An 18,664-nucleotide genomic window follows, 5' to 3' on the forward strand; every position below is an offset into this window, starting at 1 on the left:
TTATAACCACACATTTGTTTTTCATGTATTTCATGTATTTTACTTGTTTTAAACCCACCCCAAAACCATTAATGCCTAATCATTCAGAAATATGGTATGTAGAAATGTTTGTTTTGCAGATGGTGAAGATACTGCCATTTATCTGTGCTTAAGTGTTGAGAAGATCAATTGGCAGAGATACAACTCTAATCCAGACTCTTTTCAAGGGAAAAAATCTATTTAAAACTGGCTTTCATCCTCATATTATCAATATTTATGCTATACATGTACAAACATTAGTAATATATTTTGTATGTTTGAAAACCCAAAAAATATTTCAGTACATAAGATTTGATCTATATGAATACTAACTTCACATAATATACATAATGGCCTATGAAGATACTAATGGTGGCATTCTTAGATTGCATTAAACAAAAAATAAATTATTTATTTTTTATATTTTAAAGTTACATGTGAATTTTTCTCCCAACAGAATTTATTAAATATTTTCTGATTCTAGAAAATAAAATGGCTTCAATTCACTTTTAAATTTTCCCTTACTGAGAAATCATTTTTCTATAATGGTATATAATAAACGAAAATATTTTTGTTACTTTTTTACACAAATCATGTTGTAATTGCATAGTTTACACAATTAATGTAAAACAGTAATTACAATGATTGCATCCTGAACAAAATAAATGTGTATAATCTAGAGATTAGAATTAAACTGGATTTTTAAATCATCTAATGTCTTCCTCTGTGTAAGAAATCCAGATCTAAAGCATATTGTACGATGTTGAGAAATCATACCAATAGTTTACTAGAAAACCTCCACCAAAGCTGAGTCTACCTTCTTTCCCCATCTTTTGTTAAACTGCTCTTGTCATGAAGCATTTTTTTCTACTGTTTAGTCAAAATCTATCCTTCTGTAACATAAACTTTTAGACCTAGACTAATTCACGAACAGGTCCTTGCCCTCTTCTTGTAGCAGTCTTTTATCTTCTAGGCTACTGTTTTTAGAGAAATTTCCTTCAAAAGTAAAATAGAAGACAGTAGTTACTGTAAAATTGACTAGCTACATTTAAGTGTCTCCTTTTTTTATTGAATGAGGTATCATGTAATTTTAGTACATATTTTCTATCAAAAATGTTTACAAAGTTGAAGGCCCATGATATCTCTGCTTGTACTTTTAAAAAATATTTGAAAGAAAAGGAACATTTTATTTAAAGGTCTGAAATATGAATCTACATTCATTAATGCACAGCAAGCAATAGATAAAGAAGGTACATGTAATCAATCTTATCCAAGAACAACATGTACCATCTTGTCTTAACTCTACATTTTTTGTCTGCACCTGCTGAAAAATTGCATTTCTTGGTTTGCTCATTTCCTCCTTACTGTTTTTTTTCTAAGTAGATTGAAAATGAGTAGATTCAACAAAGAGGAAATCCAAGCTAATTATATATTAATCATGGTGTCATCAAGACATTCCTAACTCTCCTTACATTTCTAACACTAGAGCAGAATTGGTGCAAAATCAAAGCAAAATCTGGAAGTATCCAGAATCAGACTAGCAAAGAATAAGCAGGAACTTGTAATTTCTATTTCCTGGAAGGTATTATACTATTGTTGCATCCTAAAATTCATATTGGTTGTCTTTATAATTGCAAAAAAACAACAACCCACTTCTCGATTACATTATGTTTTTATAGTAAACTTTCCTTCCTTCTTTCTTTCCTTCCTTCCCACCTGAGAGTTCTACTATAGCAATTTACTTCTTTGCTTCCCATTGTAATGTTCTGCTTTTGATTTTCTTTTTGTAAATGATTAGCAGAGAATGATAAAGTCGTAATTTAACTTGTTAAACTCATTGGTTTGGATAAGATGGGAAGTAGTAAGTACTGTTTCTCTTTCGGTATTCAACTGAACAACTCATCCTTATACTTCTGTCCTTCATTTAGGAGGACTTTACTAGCTACATTAAACTGAGATCAATGTAGAGGAAGAATAAATAATAAACTTTCCATCTTACTTCCAGTTTAAATTAAGATCTAAAGAAATTTAAATTATGTGATTTTGTATGCAATAAGATGACCATGTACACCAGAATTCAGGTTAAAAGATGCCATTAGCCAATTAATCATACATGAACTAGGGAATGGAGGTTTGGGGGTGGGTTGTTTAATAAGTTTTATTATATGGTGTATTTTTAAAAAACATATTTAAATTTTGCAAGTCTTCTAAAGTTACGTTCAGTGTGAGTTGGGTGGGTATATAAATTTGCTAAACAAACAAACAAATGCTAAAAGACAGGTGTCAATATTCACATTTAAGTAAAGATTAAGATATATACCATATTATGAAAGATCAAATGGGGTTCACCATCTTTCCATACAGTTGAATAGTTTGAAGCTGTTAGTAATAATTTAATTAAAAATAAGTTCATTAAAGTAATTGGACTAATGTAGAAATTGTAAAAAAATGTTTATGAGTATATTTGCTACTTCTGATGATTCTGGTAGGTAGCTGAATCATCCTGATGGCATGCAACAGGAACCAGCTGTTGAGAATATTAAAATGCAAGCATTTATTCCTCTAGAGAGACGGTAACATCTGCAAAGTTTTCCTGTCTTGATAATTCCACAGAGCATTCCCTAGTAGTTTTAACTTTTTTCATCTTTCTGCAATTGCTTTGGATCACTTTTTGTTTCATAATATGTCAAGGAATATTACACTATGTGATTGTTACTGAGATTAAAATATAAAATTAGTTTAGGAAGAGTTATAATTTTAAGTATGGGAAAGTACATCATTGGTGTAGAAAGGAAGTGAGTGATTCTATGTGACATAAATCATTTTTGCAACTGATATGTGGTATATTAATGATGATAGAATGAAGAAACAGGCGCTAACAGGTAATTCCACGGATTCCATTTCTGCAATATTAGTGTGAATAATGTCAGAAATGTTTCAAAAAAGTTGTATCCCATTTCTGTGCCTTTTCTTAATTTACCTTTACTTATTCAAACTAATATCCTGATCTTTGATTAATTCTCTTCTAATTACTTCTGGGTTTAAAATTTTCTACATTATAGCTATAGACCATCTACAGTTAAAATGAAATACAAATAGAACAAGTTCATAGCATCTAATTCAAATTTTATTGCTTGCAATAGGACTTAGGTTCAATAATTTAACTAAGTTGGACTGCTGTGAAAAAAATGCTAAAATGTGTATGTTAAATACAAACATAAATACAATATTTAAATACCAGGAGAATTATTTGAATGTAATGTAGGTAGAACTACCAAAGATCCAGTTTGGTTTAGTAGTTAAGGCACCTGGTTAGAAACTGGGACACAGTGAGTTTTAGACTGCCTTAGGTAGAAAGCTAGTTGGGTGACCTTGGCATAGTTATTCTCTCTAAAGCCGGAAATGGCAAACCATTTCCAAAATCTTGCCAAGAAAATTGCAGAGATTTGTCTAGGCAGTCACTAGGAGACTCAAAGACACACACACACACACACACACACAAACTACGAGGGATACGAGGCATTGATAGAATTGGAATGTTAAGAGGCAACACAATTTATCAAGTACAGGCCCACGAATCTGACCTTAAAAGAGGCTGTGAACCAGTTTAGGGCTGTGAAAGAACAATTTTTATTTCTTATATTTCTATTTCATCTTTTATTCATAATATTAGTATAACATAAACAGCATTCCATCCTCCAGTTTTTTCCTACAACTATATTTAGGAATACTTAGACTGAGAGAGAGATGAACTTAAACATGGAAACTCCCAATCCCAGTCCAATATCTTAGACGCTACACACACACTGCATTTTTAAACACCACACTTATAGATTGTAGATATCCTTAATCTATGTCAGTTCTTGGTTCATAGTAGGTGGTATGATGTGATTTTGTTTATTGCTATAATTGACTTTTTCCAAGCCTGGACAACTACATTATACTATTCTCTGCAATATATTCATTGTCAACGTACAGTGAAAAATATACTGGCTAGTAGATACAACACCCATTACTTGCTTGGTACCATGAAACTTACTTTATAAAGTATCAAGCTACTGAGGCCAGCTAAATGTCTTATATAATCCAGCCTCAGTAGCTGATGCTTTATAAGGTAAATTTCATTGTATTAAGCAAGTAATGGATCTTGTGTCTATTAGTCAGTATATTTTACATTTTGATTACATCAACCATGTAATTCACTGCTTCTTATCTCAGGGTTCTGCTTTGGATTTTCATTTTTACTTCCTTTTGCATTTGGATTTGAGTTGGCGATTTTAAACAGGGAGGTTTTGAACTGTTTACTTTGCTGTACTTAACTTTTTGCATGAACATTCCTGGTTTTATATTTTATTATCTATACAGACTTTATAATCTATACAGACCTAGAATCACAAAGGAAGGGGGGAAAATCTAATTTTACAATATTGAAGGCATCGTAGCAGTCTGTCTTAATCCAATCTGGGTCCGTCACCAGGACCAGAGGTTTTGTTTTCCGAGTTTTTGGATTCATGATGGAGCCCATCCTCAGGAGATTTCTCTCTACTGGAATGTAGAGGGGAGTTTTCTGAAGACATCTCTCTACATTCCACACATTCTGTAGAGGGAAGTTCCTTGAGGATGGACTTCAGCACGAGTCCAAAAACTCAGAAGATTAAACCCCCCTATGACCAACCCAGATTGGATCCTGTAACATTATCCTGGGACATTTAGATTTGCTTTCATTTATAAGACTGTCTTTAATACAAAATTGTACAGACAACCACATATTTCAATTGTTTACATAACAACACATTGGCTGGTAGTTAATTACCTACTGTTTTATAATACATGAATATGTCATAAATTAATGTTATTGTACTTCTCACTTATGCTGCTTTTCACCAATTAAATGTCCGGTACAATTTATGTATACATCATTATATCCTTAAGAATCACACCCTGCTTTTTATTTGGAGTAAATGCATAACTAAAAAGCAAAGCAGTTGCCATGTAAACAGCATAATTCCCATTTACAGGAAATGCATGCTTGATTCTACCTTGGATTATTCATAGACATCATACTATATGCAGTTTACTGTGCAAAAACCTGATAAGATGTCAAACATTCATGGTTTTGACAGCATCTGAAATGTACAAAAGTAGAGTTCTCTATTGCAAAGTTTATTGATAGACTCTCTCAGAATTTAATAGACTAGAGAAACTTCTTGTAGAACAAGTTGTTTCTAACTAGCAGACAGCTTAATGTCATTTTTTATATCTGCAAGGAATTCAATAAATAAAGCTAATATGTTGGATCTAATGTTTAAAAAGAGTGCTTTAAACATATGGTTACCTTAGAAATATATTTATTAGGGAATTGCTCTTATATGCATGCATAAATGTAAACATATACTCTTGTTTAAAAAAAAACAGAAAGCTAATAGAATAACCTTGGAGATCTTCTAGTCCAAGTGCCAGCTGCAGAAGACCTTACCATTTCAATATATGATTGTCCAATCTCTACTTAAAAACTTCTGAAGGCAAGCTGTGCACTTATAGACATGTTTAAAGAATTTATGTTTTGTTACCACATTTCAGCTATCTCAATTCCAGATAAGATCAGTACATAGTAGTTATTCTTTCCTTGTATACATTGATATCAGCAATTTTCTATAGTGAAGTGTCAAATCCATAATAATCAGATTCAGTATATATTTTGTGAATGAAAATTATTCCTACAGATTTTCTTCACTGAATCAGATCGTTAAACAAAAGGCTGCACATATCTGTAAGCATTCAAAGATCTGTGCCTACACTGACTGCAAGAGTCTAATTTTATTTCATTTTCGTTCTTCATTCTCACTGAATCTCTTATTGCTATGAACTATGTAATTGGACAGTCCACAGGCTACCATATTCAATTTGATTATTTTTCCATATCCAGAAAAAATATATGTTTTTTTGGTGTTGAGCAGACAGTTAATCTCCAAATTTTCATTATGATTGACACTACAGAGTGGGCATTGAGCAAATGACATCAACATACATTCTCAGAGAGCAAGGGGTGATGCATTAGTAACATAGCATAGGCATAGGATTACTAGCATTATAAGCTTGATAAAAAAAATTGAGCTTTTTCAGCACTAAGAGGAGTAATAAAATTAATAAATATTTTAGATTAAATCCAGGCATTATTCATTTCTTATTTTGAGGGAGTGCATTTTCTTTCAATAAGTCCAGTCCCATAAATACATAGAATATATCTTTATTCTATTTTACTTGTTCTTTAGCTGTCTGTTCTGAAGAAATACACATCAGAGTGCCAGTATTTCTGCATAAACAACTTGTCCTTTATTTGTGTATTTAAGTTCCTTAAAAAATTGACTTTATTCTGAAATCATACAAGAATTTTTTTGATGTTTTGGACTTAAACTCCTGTCAGACTGAAGAATGCCAAGGAATTGTTGGAGTTCTATTCTGAAATATCATGCAAGCAGCAAGTTTCTCATCCCCGCTTTCTGCAAGTATTCGTGAGATTTTATTTTTTTTCTCCTGTCTCCTAAATTCTGTTTTAGCAGCTAAGAATCATTGTGTTATTTGTAGCATTAGATGGAATCATACCTAACATTTGCTTGTAATGTTTGGGTAGTTAATCCATACCCATAGTAGCAACTTCAATTAATTGTGATTCTGTAGGTTAGTTCAGTATTCTTTCTTAGCTTCTGTCAACATAAAATTTCAGTATCCAGAGATGAACATTATTTCTCATATATACGAAGCTACAGTGAGAAATAAGGTAAAGTCACAAGTATAAATGAAATTGTAGCTCAAAACTACAATAATAAGTTTTATTCTGAAAGAGAAGGGAGTAAAAGTTTGCCAGTGCAGCAAGTGAACTGCTATTGAGCTATGACCCTATTGTCTCATTTCCATCCACCTGTTTGCAAATGAATGAAACAGAGTGAATTGATTTGGCATAGGGTCAAAAGATATTTTAAACTTTGAAGTTCTTTTTTGTCTTTGCTTGCATTTGAGAAGTCAGGGAACCTACTTCAGATATGCATTTTAAATTAAATCATATGTAATAGACATACATTGATGAACATTTTTTCTATTTATTATTTTGGTTTTATAACAATGGCATTACACTGCTGATGCAATATCAAAAGCATGTCTTTTGAAGCTATGAAGATTTTTTTTTTGTTACATTTGCACTCCTTTTCTCCAGGGATATCAGGTGTTTTACCTCAGAACAGTCTTGCTATTCTCTATCTTGTATCTTTCTCTGTATTAACATTTCATATAAAGATAATTTATTAAATGAATCAACAAAATGGGTCTGTGGAAAAATATACTGCAATTGTTAGGTCAATTCATGGATTAGTTTCTCAGTCAGTAGTACAAATTAGTAAGATTGTATTGCATATCTGGATTTTATGCGGTATATTATCCTAATGGAAATAACAGCATCTGAAGCACATTTGTGAAAACTGGAGGCAGAACAGATAGTTCAAAGGATTATTTTGTGATGAGCTTCTATTATTCTAGTCAGTGTTTTCTCAAATTATATTTTAATATAAAAGGTCATACACTTTCTTAAAGATCTTAAGATGAGCCATGTACTATTGCCAATAACAGAATAAGTTTCCAAATAAAGTAAATGGGGTAACAGAATTGAGTGACATGTGGTAGGCATGTTAGAAAAGTAAACTGTGTGGCACACACCTGCTTTTTGGCTGTGCTGTACCACAAGTTAGCATTTTGGATGAGCAGTTTCCGTTCTGTTGTTTTCTCTCAACACATGGTGTTCAAAACAGTTAAAAAGAAAACCGTGCCCATTTGTTCATCTCAGAAGCTTGCAATTTCTGAAAATTCTGCCAGATTTTATATATATATATATATTCGTAGATTTTCATGGGTACAGGTATGTAGGTCTAGGTGTGTTTGGGTTTTTTCCCATGTAAGCCAAGATACTCTTAATCTTACACGGGAAAAAAACCCGAACACACCTAGACCCACACACACACACACACACACACATATATATATTTCTTAAGTTTTCGCGGGTACTTACATGTATGGTATTCAGCTTTGTTCAGGTGTTTTCCCACGTCATTATAGTTGTGCTTTTAAAGTTGTAGCAACATTTCGGCAGAATCTCATCTGCCACCATCAGGCTTCTGTATTGTGTTGGTCTGTGAGTCAGACTTTCACAGCCGTTTCTGTTTTAAATTTGGTGCTAGCCTACTGCTGTGCCAGAATGGTTTTTTCTTCATCCTGATTGGTTGGGAGTCTTGGTCTGTGTTTATTGGTCTTGGAGTTTGCTGTGTTTTGCTTGATTGGTGTTTCTAATATCTTCTGTCTGTTTTGTAGCTTTTTTTGTCTTGATTGGCTGGCAACATTTTGTTTCCTATATTGGAGGCTTTTAGTGTGGCTTGGCTCCGAGTAAACAGACGGCTATCATTTATTAGGAAGCTAGGTTTCATCTGGGTGCCTGGTTGGGGTGTGTTTGAGCTGGAGGTATCGGGGGGTCTGTTTGTGCCCAGGTGTTTGCCTGGCTTGTAGTGTGGAGATTTTTTTGTTTGAGAGTGCAGGCTTCCAGATAATTGACAGTCTGCTGGAGTCATCTCTTCTATTCATGCTTTCAGGTCTTTTTTCAATCTCTATGGCTGCTCTGATAATTCTGTAGCTGGGGTTTTCTATAGTGGCTAGGGTTTTGGTGCCATTGAAGTCGATGCTATGACCTGTGGCTTTCATGTGTTGGACTAGTGAGGAAGTGTGTTCCAGCTTTTTTACTGCATTTTTATGTTCATCTAGGCGGGTACTTATTCTTCTATTGGTCTGTCCAATGTATGTGGCAGGGCATGATGCACAGGAGACTTCATATATGCCTTGGTTTTCCAGGTCAATTTTATCTTTGGGGTTTCTTAGAATGGCTGCTATTTTTCTGTCTGTTTTGAAGGCAGTCTTGATGTGATGCCTGTGTAGTATCTTACTGATTTTGTCTGTAGTACCTCTTATGTAGGGCAGGACATCTGTTCCATAGGTCTGTTCATCTTCTAGGTCTCCATTATGTCTCAGTGTGTTTTTGTGGATCAAGCCAGTGATATTGCTTTTGTGGAAGCCGTTGGCTGTCAATACTTTGGTCAGGGTGCATAGTTCAGTCTTTATGTGTGTCTTGTCTGCCAGGCGTTTGGTTCTGGCAATTAGTGTTTTGGCCATGGAGTTTATCTGTGCTGGGTGGTGGTGGGATTGGGCGTTGAGGTAGCGGTTGGTGTGTGTTTTCTTTTGGTATATGGTGTGTCCTAGTGTGCCATCTGTTTTTTTTGTAGATTAGTACATCTAGGAATGGTAGTTGTTTGTTTGTTTCCGTTTCCATGGTGAATTTGATTTTGGGGTGTGTGCTGTTTAGGTGTGTTAGGAAATTGTTTAGGTTTTCTTTTCCATGGGGCCAAATCACAAATGTGTCATCGATGTATCTTAACCATACTTTGGGTTTGTGGGTGGCATTGGCTAGGGCTCTGGATTCGAATTCTTCCATGAACAGGTTTGCAATGACGGGTGACAGTGGTGATCCCATAGGGGCTATTTCAATTTGCTTGTATCTTTGTCCTTTGTATGTGAAATATGTGCTGGTTAAGCAGTGTTCTGTTAGTTCCATGAGGTGTTTGGGTGGTTGGTATTTATTTTTGATGATTTCGAGAGTTTCTTTTATCGGGACTTGAGTGAATAGTGAAACCACGTCGAAACTTACAAGCAGATCTTTTTGTTCCACGTGTACATCTTTGATCATTTCCAAGAAGTGGTATGAGTTTTGTACATGTGAAGCTGCTGTTTCAGCATGGGGCTGTAGCTGCTTTGCTAGCTTTTTGGCTAGGTTTTGTAGTGGTGCTCCTCTGGAGCTGACTATGGGTCTGAGAGGTATGCCTTTGTGTATTTTTGGGAGGCCGTATAGTTTATACATACATACATACATACATACATACATATACAGTACATATACATACATACATACATACATACATACATACATACATACATACATATAAATACACTGCATGTATGTATATGTGTGTATATATAATATGTGTGTACACACACTCACATATATATAGAGAGAGAGTGAGAGAGAGATCCTATATGCATTTTTAGCTGATATTTATATAGAGATAGATGGAACTTTTATTTCAAATGCAAGGATAATGCGGTAAGAAAACAACTGAAATTAATTCAAAACAATTACCAACAAGTACATATCTTTTGGAGATTGAGGTGTTTATTGTGTATATACACATTCAAGTATATTGCTAAACTATAAAAAGTATCTAACAGTGCCTGTTTCAGACAATGCATTTACAGTTGATCAACAAAATGCATTTCAGTTTCTCAGTAACTTGAAAACTTTATAGCCATTGATAGATTTTGGGTACCAATTACTCTTTCATTTTGTGGCATTAGTAAAGATGCTTCATCACTTCCTGTTTTTCTGAAAATACCAGAAGTGACGAAATGGGGCTATTTTTGGCCTGCAAAGCCTGCAGAAGCCTTCCTCAAGCCTCTGGGAGGTCGAAAAAGGCCTCAAACCTGCCGAAAATCAGCTGTGACGCACAGTGCAGGTAAGGGAGTGGTGGGTGGGGATTGCGCACACATGCATAGGGGGCATGGGGTGCATTGCCTTCTGGGTGCTGGCGCACGAGCGCAAGCATGTAAGCACACGCACAATTTTTGGCACAGGAGCCCAAAAAAGTTAGCCACTGCTGGCCTATTGGAATGGGAAAATGTCCACATTCAAGCATTTTGTGTCATTGTGTACAGCACAGTGTTCAAGAACAAGAAAAATAAAAGCAAAAAGTTGTCTGTGGAGGAAAGAAAGAAGAGTATAAACAAGATAAAAATATGGCCTACAAAATCATCTCCAAAGCACTTCCTGTTTCTGTGACAGTGGTTGTGGGATTCGAGGTAGCTTTGGAATTCATGAAAACCATGACTTCCATGAGCCTGTCCAAAATAATTTATGGCCTGACTAAGAGTAGTGGTCACATGCCAGGATTGTTTATTTTGTCAGACTGGTGCCTTTGTGATCTGGATTTGATGGACCTATTTTTGGTCTGATCACAATCTGGTGATTAGCTTTTCTAGTGCTGCACACCTTTGCAGGGAGGTGAAGTGGAGTAGGTCACCCCCAGTGACTGATGCACTCTGGGTTTTGGGGGAGCTGGGGGTTAGAGCTGAAGATCTGCATAATCCTGCTGAGATTCTAGTTGTCATCTGGAATAAGTAGGATTGCTGCCACATGCCCTCTGCTGACCTGTAGATCTCATATTGTCACATGGTATATGGAGGGATTGAGAGAGATAAAATAGATCAAGAAATGCCTAGAAGGCAGAAGGCAGAAGATGAAAAACTGTCTCAACTGAGTTTTGATTAGAGCTGCTACTAAAGTCTACCTTGTGACAATTCATGCGGTGAAGCAGAATTACTTCTGTGCACAAATTGCATCTGTAGATAATCACCCTCTTTAAGTTGACCCACGTTCTTCTGTGTAAGGAGAGCTAAGTTCTATCTGCAGGGGCATGCTGAAGAATTTGCTGGTTTACTGACAGATGAAGCAATTCAGATTCATTTCCAATCAGATATTATCAGTATGGACAAACTGGTCCAGTGGAAATGGACCAGGGTAGGCCCTTTATCTTGAAACAGCTTGACCTTTATTGCTCTTGAGATAGTAGACAGGATTTTTAGGGAATGTGAGTTCAGCCACCTGCATTTTAGACTAGTGTCCCCCATGGCTGGTAAAATCCTCTGGGGGGTGTGTGTGATGTGATAGTGTTTCTTAAACTGTATTTCTTTCAGGACTGTTTCCCAGTTTTTTAAACTATATAGAGCTTTTGTTTATATGGGGTATTTTGATCAATATATACCATAGCAAAATTTAAAACCGATTCATTTGCTGTTGCTAACACTTCCAATGATTGTTTGATGGGATTTTGTATTATTTTTCAACATAGATTGGCAAATAATTTTAATTTTGATGGCTTCCAAGAGGTCTTCCAAAGATCCTAGAACAACACTTTAAGAAACACAGTAATAGGATAACTGCAATAACAAGGTATTTGACAGTGTTAGAATCAACAGCCTTAAAATTTTAATTTTCACATTTCCTCTATCTGGGCGAAAGAGTTTCAGATAGTTATACTGCCACCATTCACGAAAGGGCTGATAGTCTTAAAGTGGGATGAAGAGTTACAGAATAGGAAATTCCTCAAAATACACTTTTAAATAAATAATTCCAGTTTCATCTCCTCGTCAGGATTACTACGCTTACTATATTTAGTTGTCCAATTTCTATGACCACCCATCCATCCCAAGAAATTATGGATAAACAAAACAAAATAAAAACAAAGAATTCTATTAAGGCAAAACAAACAAACAAACCACCTACTTTTGTATTTAGGCTTAGTAAAACCACAAAATCACGAATCATATACATAATATATATAATCCCCTGCCACAGCTCCCATGCTAACACACTGACCCCAACAGTATGTTAGCATGGAGTTACAGAATTGAAGAAGCAAAACGTCTTCAAGGAAAAACAGTCCTGTTGCCTTCTGAAAAAGCACCTTTGAGACAAGCATGACCCGGACGACTGAGAATTTCCATAGACTGACCACAACATTTAACTAGATTATAAAACCAACACTAGAATGTTTAAGGAAAGTATTTTAATGAGTAATCAAGTTATAATTTGAAATAATAATTTCACTGCTATGTGAAATGGAGAGTTCTACAGACCAAAGTTGGCATATTTATTTATTTTATTTATTTATTTATTTTGTCAAATGCTTACAATATAATAGAAATAAGAATAAACATAAGTTTAAATACATGAAATAGGAACTAATAATTGGGGACTATAGGATAGGGACAGTAGGCACGATTGTGCGCTTATGTACGCCCCCTTAATATAGACATCTTATAAAGACATCTATCTATAAACTCTCTGAGCAAACAACAAGAAATAGACAGAAAAATAGTGTGATAAATACAGTTATTAAATAGCCAAAAATTGAGTGAGCAACACTGAATAAATAAAAATAATTCCTCAAACTCTGTATTTTTCCTCCCAAGTTTATTTTACAGTTCCAGATCTCCCAGAGATTTTGGTCTCTAAGCCTGAAATAATAGATTTTGTGTCTGTTTTTCACAAGAGCTCAGCCAAAATTTTCTGAAAAGAAACTTCTTGTCCCGCTGAATCCCATTCTATTCTCCACCTTCCCATGTTTCACTGAGTGGACTGTGGCTGTAACTTGACACTGTTTTAAAGCCCATCAAGTAACAAATACAGTTCTAAAAATTATAAATTTTCTTAATTCACTGCACTATACATGTGAAACTTTTGACAGTTTAATAATGTTCTGAATCCTGTAACTCTTTGAAAATTAAGGTTGCTAATTCAGTTGATGAATTGAAAACTTTTGAGTTGATCCATTCTTATATAGATTCAATGTTTAATTTCAGATTTTATAGTTCATCAGTTGCTAAGAGAAAAGCTCTTGATGCATGTACTGTATGTATATGTGTAATAGTTTATGTATAATTATAATTTATCATGTGTGATAAAAGCTATATACATCCTTGATTAACTTGCCAATGTGGATTTTCACAAAAACCTTTGTTAAGAATTATCATTGGTACCATGCCAATGATAAAAGAATAAGGAATCATACATAATAAGAAAGTTGACTGAGTTTAATATGCTACTTGGCTGAGTTTAAGATACTATAAGACTTTGCTTGTATAATCTACATAATAATGTTTCCTGGTGATTTTTTTAATGTATGGTTACGTCTAATGACTTACACTTATGCTCTGTGTCTTTGTATATATCATTATATCAAAAGGAACAGGAATAAAATATTTCACTTGATTTCATAAGTTTGTTACTCCAAGCAAAGTTGAATATTAATTCTTCTTTCCCTTCCTGTTATCTATTAACTTAATTTTGCTTCCAAGCAGGTCAAAGCAAATACATGCAACTGATTCACATAATGTATAATGAGAAATGCATTGTCAGGCTATTCTAATCTATGGCATATGTTTAATATGCATACCATAGCAACCAAACTCCAAATCCAGGGGAGCAGTGGCATGATACATTAGTGTGATCGCATCCCACTGGCATATAGACTCCAACATAGTAAACTTAGCCTTGTTGCTAGTCATCTGAGAAATTAACTGAGTATTGGTGACAAAACAGCTTGAATTAATCAACTGATCACTAGTAGTTTTATCATAGGCATTAGATTTCTCCAGATTGCTGGGTTATAACAAAACAGTATCTATTTTGATACTTACATATAGTATTGACATGGATCTTATAATAGTCTCTATGATTCATACTTATGTGATTCAAAGCTTGTATGAGACTTCTTGGCAGAGGTTTGCACCAGCTTGAACTTTTATTGGATTTTTGACATGTCTATTTCACTTCCTTTTTGACTGCTGCTTTGGGTCATGTTATTGGATATACACATTTATTTTTGTTCTTTTTATTTTCTTCATTCTACTTTCTTTGATTTATTTCTTCCTCTATATTTCCCAGCATTTTTATTTTTTGTTTTGTGCTATCTTTTTTCTTTGTGAGCATAGCTTAGTTCTTAAGAATGTAGTTCTAAGGCTATGAAGACACTGTTTAGTATATTAGGTAGGATAAAAGGCTACCATCTCCTGCATACCTATGTCTGATCATTCTCAGAAGAGAACATAAAATTAACTCTTGTAGGGATTTAGAAAGTAGACTCAGTGTGACTGCTTCTTTAGATTAAAGGGACAGGAAATACAGCCAGAAAACCTGTATGTGAACTAGTAAATCATACAAGAATAAAGAGAAAGATCATCCTTTCAAAGAGATGACTTCATCTAAACCCAATCCATCTTTTCTTATGCCATTCCAACCAAAGGTTGTTGTAGTTCACCTTTCCATTTTCCAAGTGTTTACATTTCATCTGCTCTGTTTGAGGTAGTCACAGATTATCCACTTCAATAAATCAATTACATCTCTATGGAGATCCCTCTGGAATTCTGTAAGTTTCATCTTATAAAACAAGGCTGTCAAACTCCAGCCTGCAGGCCGGATGTGTCATATGCTGGCCATGGCCACACCCAGTTTAGTGAAGGGGGAAATAGTCCCATACGTCACGTGACGCTACTGTGATGATATGAGTTTGATGATGTTATAGAACCTATTTCTCTTCAGGGAGAATTGACATATGGTTATACATGCCAAGTTGGCCCCTTCTTCACAATTATATTGTGAATGAGGGCAGATTTATTGGCATTCAAAAGTAGAAGCTGGAACCCAGGGATATTAAGGATATAATCATCTGTTAAAGAAGGTGAAGGCTGAATGCCAGACTTTGGGACTACTCTACTGTTCCATTTTCTGTTATATCATCATCACTTCTCTCATTCTCAGCTGGGGTCCAGGAGCTCTGAGAGCAACCATGATTTTACCTTTCTGCTGCCTCTTCACTATCAAACAAACACAGCTACCACATCAATAATAACAAAACATACAGTGTGCGACAGATGCTAGAAGTACATGCTAGATATAGGAAGAGAAACAGACCACAGAATTAATTGCTGTACTCTACTGTACCCTAGTCAGACCTCATTTTGGATTTTTGTATCTAGTTTTGAATACTACAATTCTGAAAGAACAGTGAAAAATAAAAACAAAATTTGAAGAACTGAAAATCAAATCCTACAAGGAATTGGTAAAGAATCTGGTTTTTTTTAGCCTACAGAAAAAATGACTGAGGGAATATACTATCGCTGTTTTAAATCTGAAGGATGAAATTATTGTCAGTTGCCCCAGAAGTAGGACTATACCCAGCAGATTAAAATTACAACAAATGAAGTCCAGGCTAAACATCTGAAGAAATTGTCAGCTAGTACTATAGACTGCCACACAAAGTGGTAAGTTCTCCTTAGTTAAATGTTTTCAAACAGGGCCTCGATGGTCAGTTGTCAGAAAAGCTGTAGTACATCCTGTAATAGAGGGTTGGACTAAAATAATATGTAAAGTCATTCTAATTATAAATCTGTGAAACTATCTGTCAACTTCCGTAGTGTACATGTAGTTCTCAACTTATAACCACAACTGAGCGCAAAATTAATGTTGCTAAGTTAGACAGTTATTAAGTGAAATCATCTATCGCAACTCTATTTGCCATATACAATATGTTGGCACCTTTCACGCCTAAAATTTGTTATATATAGGAGTTCATAATCCTATAACATCTATTTTAAAACAGTGTTGAATATACTTACTTTTCCCATTCTTAAGCTATAATGACCTACCAGAAAAAAATTTCAAATGTTTTTCCATTTTACTAACCACTGGCTCACTGTTGTAGCCTGGATTGAAGTTGTTTACAGCTTTGTGCTAAGTAGAAAGTTCAAATCAATTATTGTCCATTAAAGTTAGCTATAACTGATGGAATATCCCCAGAGGAGCACTGTAAATGTATCAAAACGTCTTCCCCCATTATAACAATGAGAAGGTATGGTGAATTACTTACCTTCTCTTTTACACTTATTGCTCTGAAGTGCTGCCAGCCCAAAAATGAAAAAAAAAAAAAAGCTTATGTTGTCTTACTAGGATTTATGAGAGGTCAATATAGCAATTTTGTCCCAGAAATTCTCCCAGTTTGCATCTGTGTTAGTTTTTATTCGCAGATTAGGCAAAGTACAGAGAATGGAAATTCTTATTTAATATTTGGAAATGGATTCATAATTCAAGTATATATTTGTTAGATAAAGTTGAGACTTTATATTAGGGAAGTTTTAGATACCAGAAAATTGAATGACTTATGTGAACAGTGAAAACACACGCACACAGTTTGCATAAAAAACTGATATGGCCACTAATTTTGAGCATGCTTCAACATCAAACACATTCTATAAAGTCAAAGTTTTAGGATCTTATGTAGTGAAATCTTTATTGAATTTTCATTGCTTTACCAAAGCATTATAATGCATTTTAATTGTATCAAAAGTAAAGTTGAACAAAATCAAGAGAAAGATTGTGTTTTAAACATCTGTGTTTTCTATTGCAAAATTATTTGCCCTCTCAGAAGTGAATAATTCTTTTCTACCATGTGATCAGTGTGCAGCTTTTAAGAGATACTTTAAAGCAAGGATAGGGAACCTGTGGTCTGTGGTATTTTTGAACTGCTGTAATTATGGTTGGGTGATTAACTAGCAGTACCGGAACTATAGCTCAGTAACATCTATATTATCACAGATACTTTGACAATTTCTAGTTCTTCAACTATGTAGCAAACTATTTCTCTATTTTAACAATTAATTAAAATGCACAATAAGTGCAAAACTGCATTCTGGTCACTTTTCTACATTGTAAAGTGATTATATCTCAAAATGCTACACAACTAAATCTATTTTTAAACAAAACTCTTCAGGAACTGAAGTGCTCCTTTAAAATGTATATTAAATTATTAATTGTAATAATGATACAATTATACTAAATGATACAATAATATACTAAAATGTAGTTGTAGTAAATTGCTGTAGCTTCTGAAAAAAACTCATAAATTAATATTTAATTTTAATTTCTTTTGTTAGTACAGTTTACCAATGCTCTCTTTTTTTACACTTTTGGGGGTATAGAAGAATACTTGATGCTTCATTTAAATTAAACAATAATTTCTGATAATTTCAGGTGAATCTTTCAAAAAAAAATTTTTTTAAAACCATCCCTTTAAATATAGTTTAGCAAAAAGATGATAATATAGAGAATGCAGGGATGGAGGGAAAGTAGAAAAGTATTCACATTCTAGTGCAACAGTGCATAACAAACATAGTATGTTTATTCTTACCTATTATAATCTTCATTGGATAGCCAATGTAGGCTAAGTATGGCTGACTATATTAACAAAGATCTGAAAACAATTCTGAATGTGAAAAGCAAAAGGATCCATACTTTTTACACTGTATATGCATCTAGATAAGTGTTATATTACTTTATCTCAGAAATTAGTAAGAGTAATGGTTAAGGAAGCTAAAAAGCTAAATTAAGAATAGAAGATTCAGGTTCAAGTGTCAACTGAAATTTATTATATAAATACTATTTAATATTTTAAATAAATATAAGAAGCAGGTAGTTTATCTGTTTTCATTGCAAAACAAAATGCTGTCAGATTGCTAATGTACTTCCAGATAAATGATAAATGAATTTAGCAGATGCCAAGATCAAGTTCTGACTGATAAAAAAAGTACCTACTGATATTGTTACTAATTATTACTAGACTTAAACTCCCATAGTTTAAGAGAAGAGTTGCATTAAAGTTTATGGTTATTGGAAAATCAAAGTTGAAAGGTCTGTACATGCTGACACCATGTACATATATGTATACATATATGCAAGACAAGTATAACTCATCTGATCAAGTATAATATAATCCATTTAGCATCAATTATTTATTGAAAGCTGTTCAGACCATACTATTAAATATAAGACTATATAATTCACTCTGAAAAATGTGATCTTTATTCATTATCCCTATACATATTTAGACATTTTTTCAAATTTAGTAGTTTTGAAATTTAAGAATGTAAAGTTTTGATGGTTAATATCATT

General features: G+C 34.0%; 1 protein-coding gene across 6 annotated transcripts in view; it reads left to right on the forward strand.

Annotated features, from left to right (window-relative positions):
* The window catches only part of ZBTB20 (zinc finger and BTB domain containing 20), a 477,851-nt gene that overhangs the window by 402,185 nt on the left and 57,002 nt on the right, over positions 1-18,664 (forward strand). The window lies entirely within an intron of this gene.

The sequence above is a fragment of the Notechis scutatus genome, chromosome 5 (assembly GCF_049901735.1).
Source record: "Notechis scutatus isolate UNSWTSFEM ecotype Mainland chromosome 5, rNotScu1.2, whole genome shotgun sequence".
In the NCBI taxonomy this organism is placed as follows: domain Eukaryota; kingdom Metazoa; phylum Chordata; class Lepidosauria; order Squamata; family Elapidae; genus Notechis; species Notechis scutatus.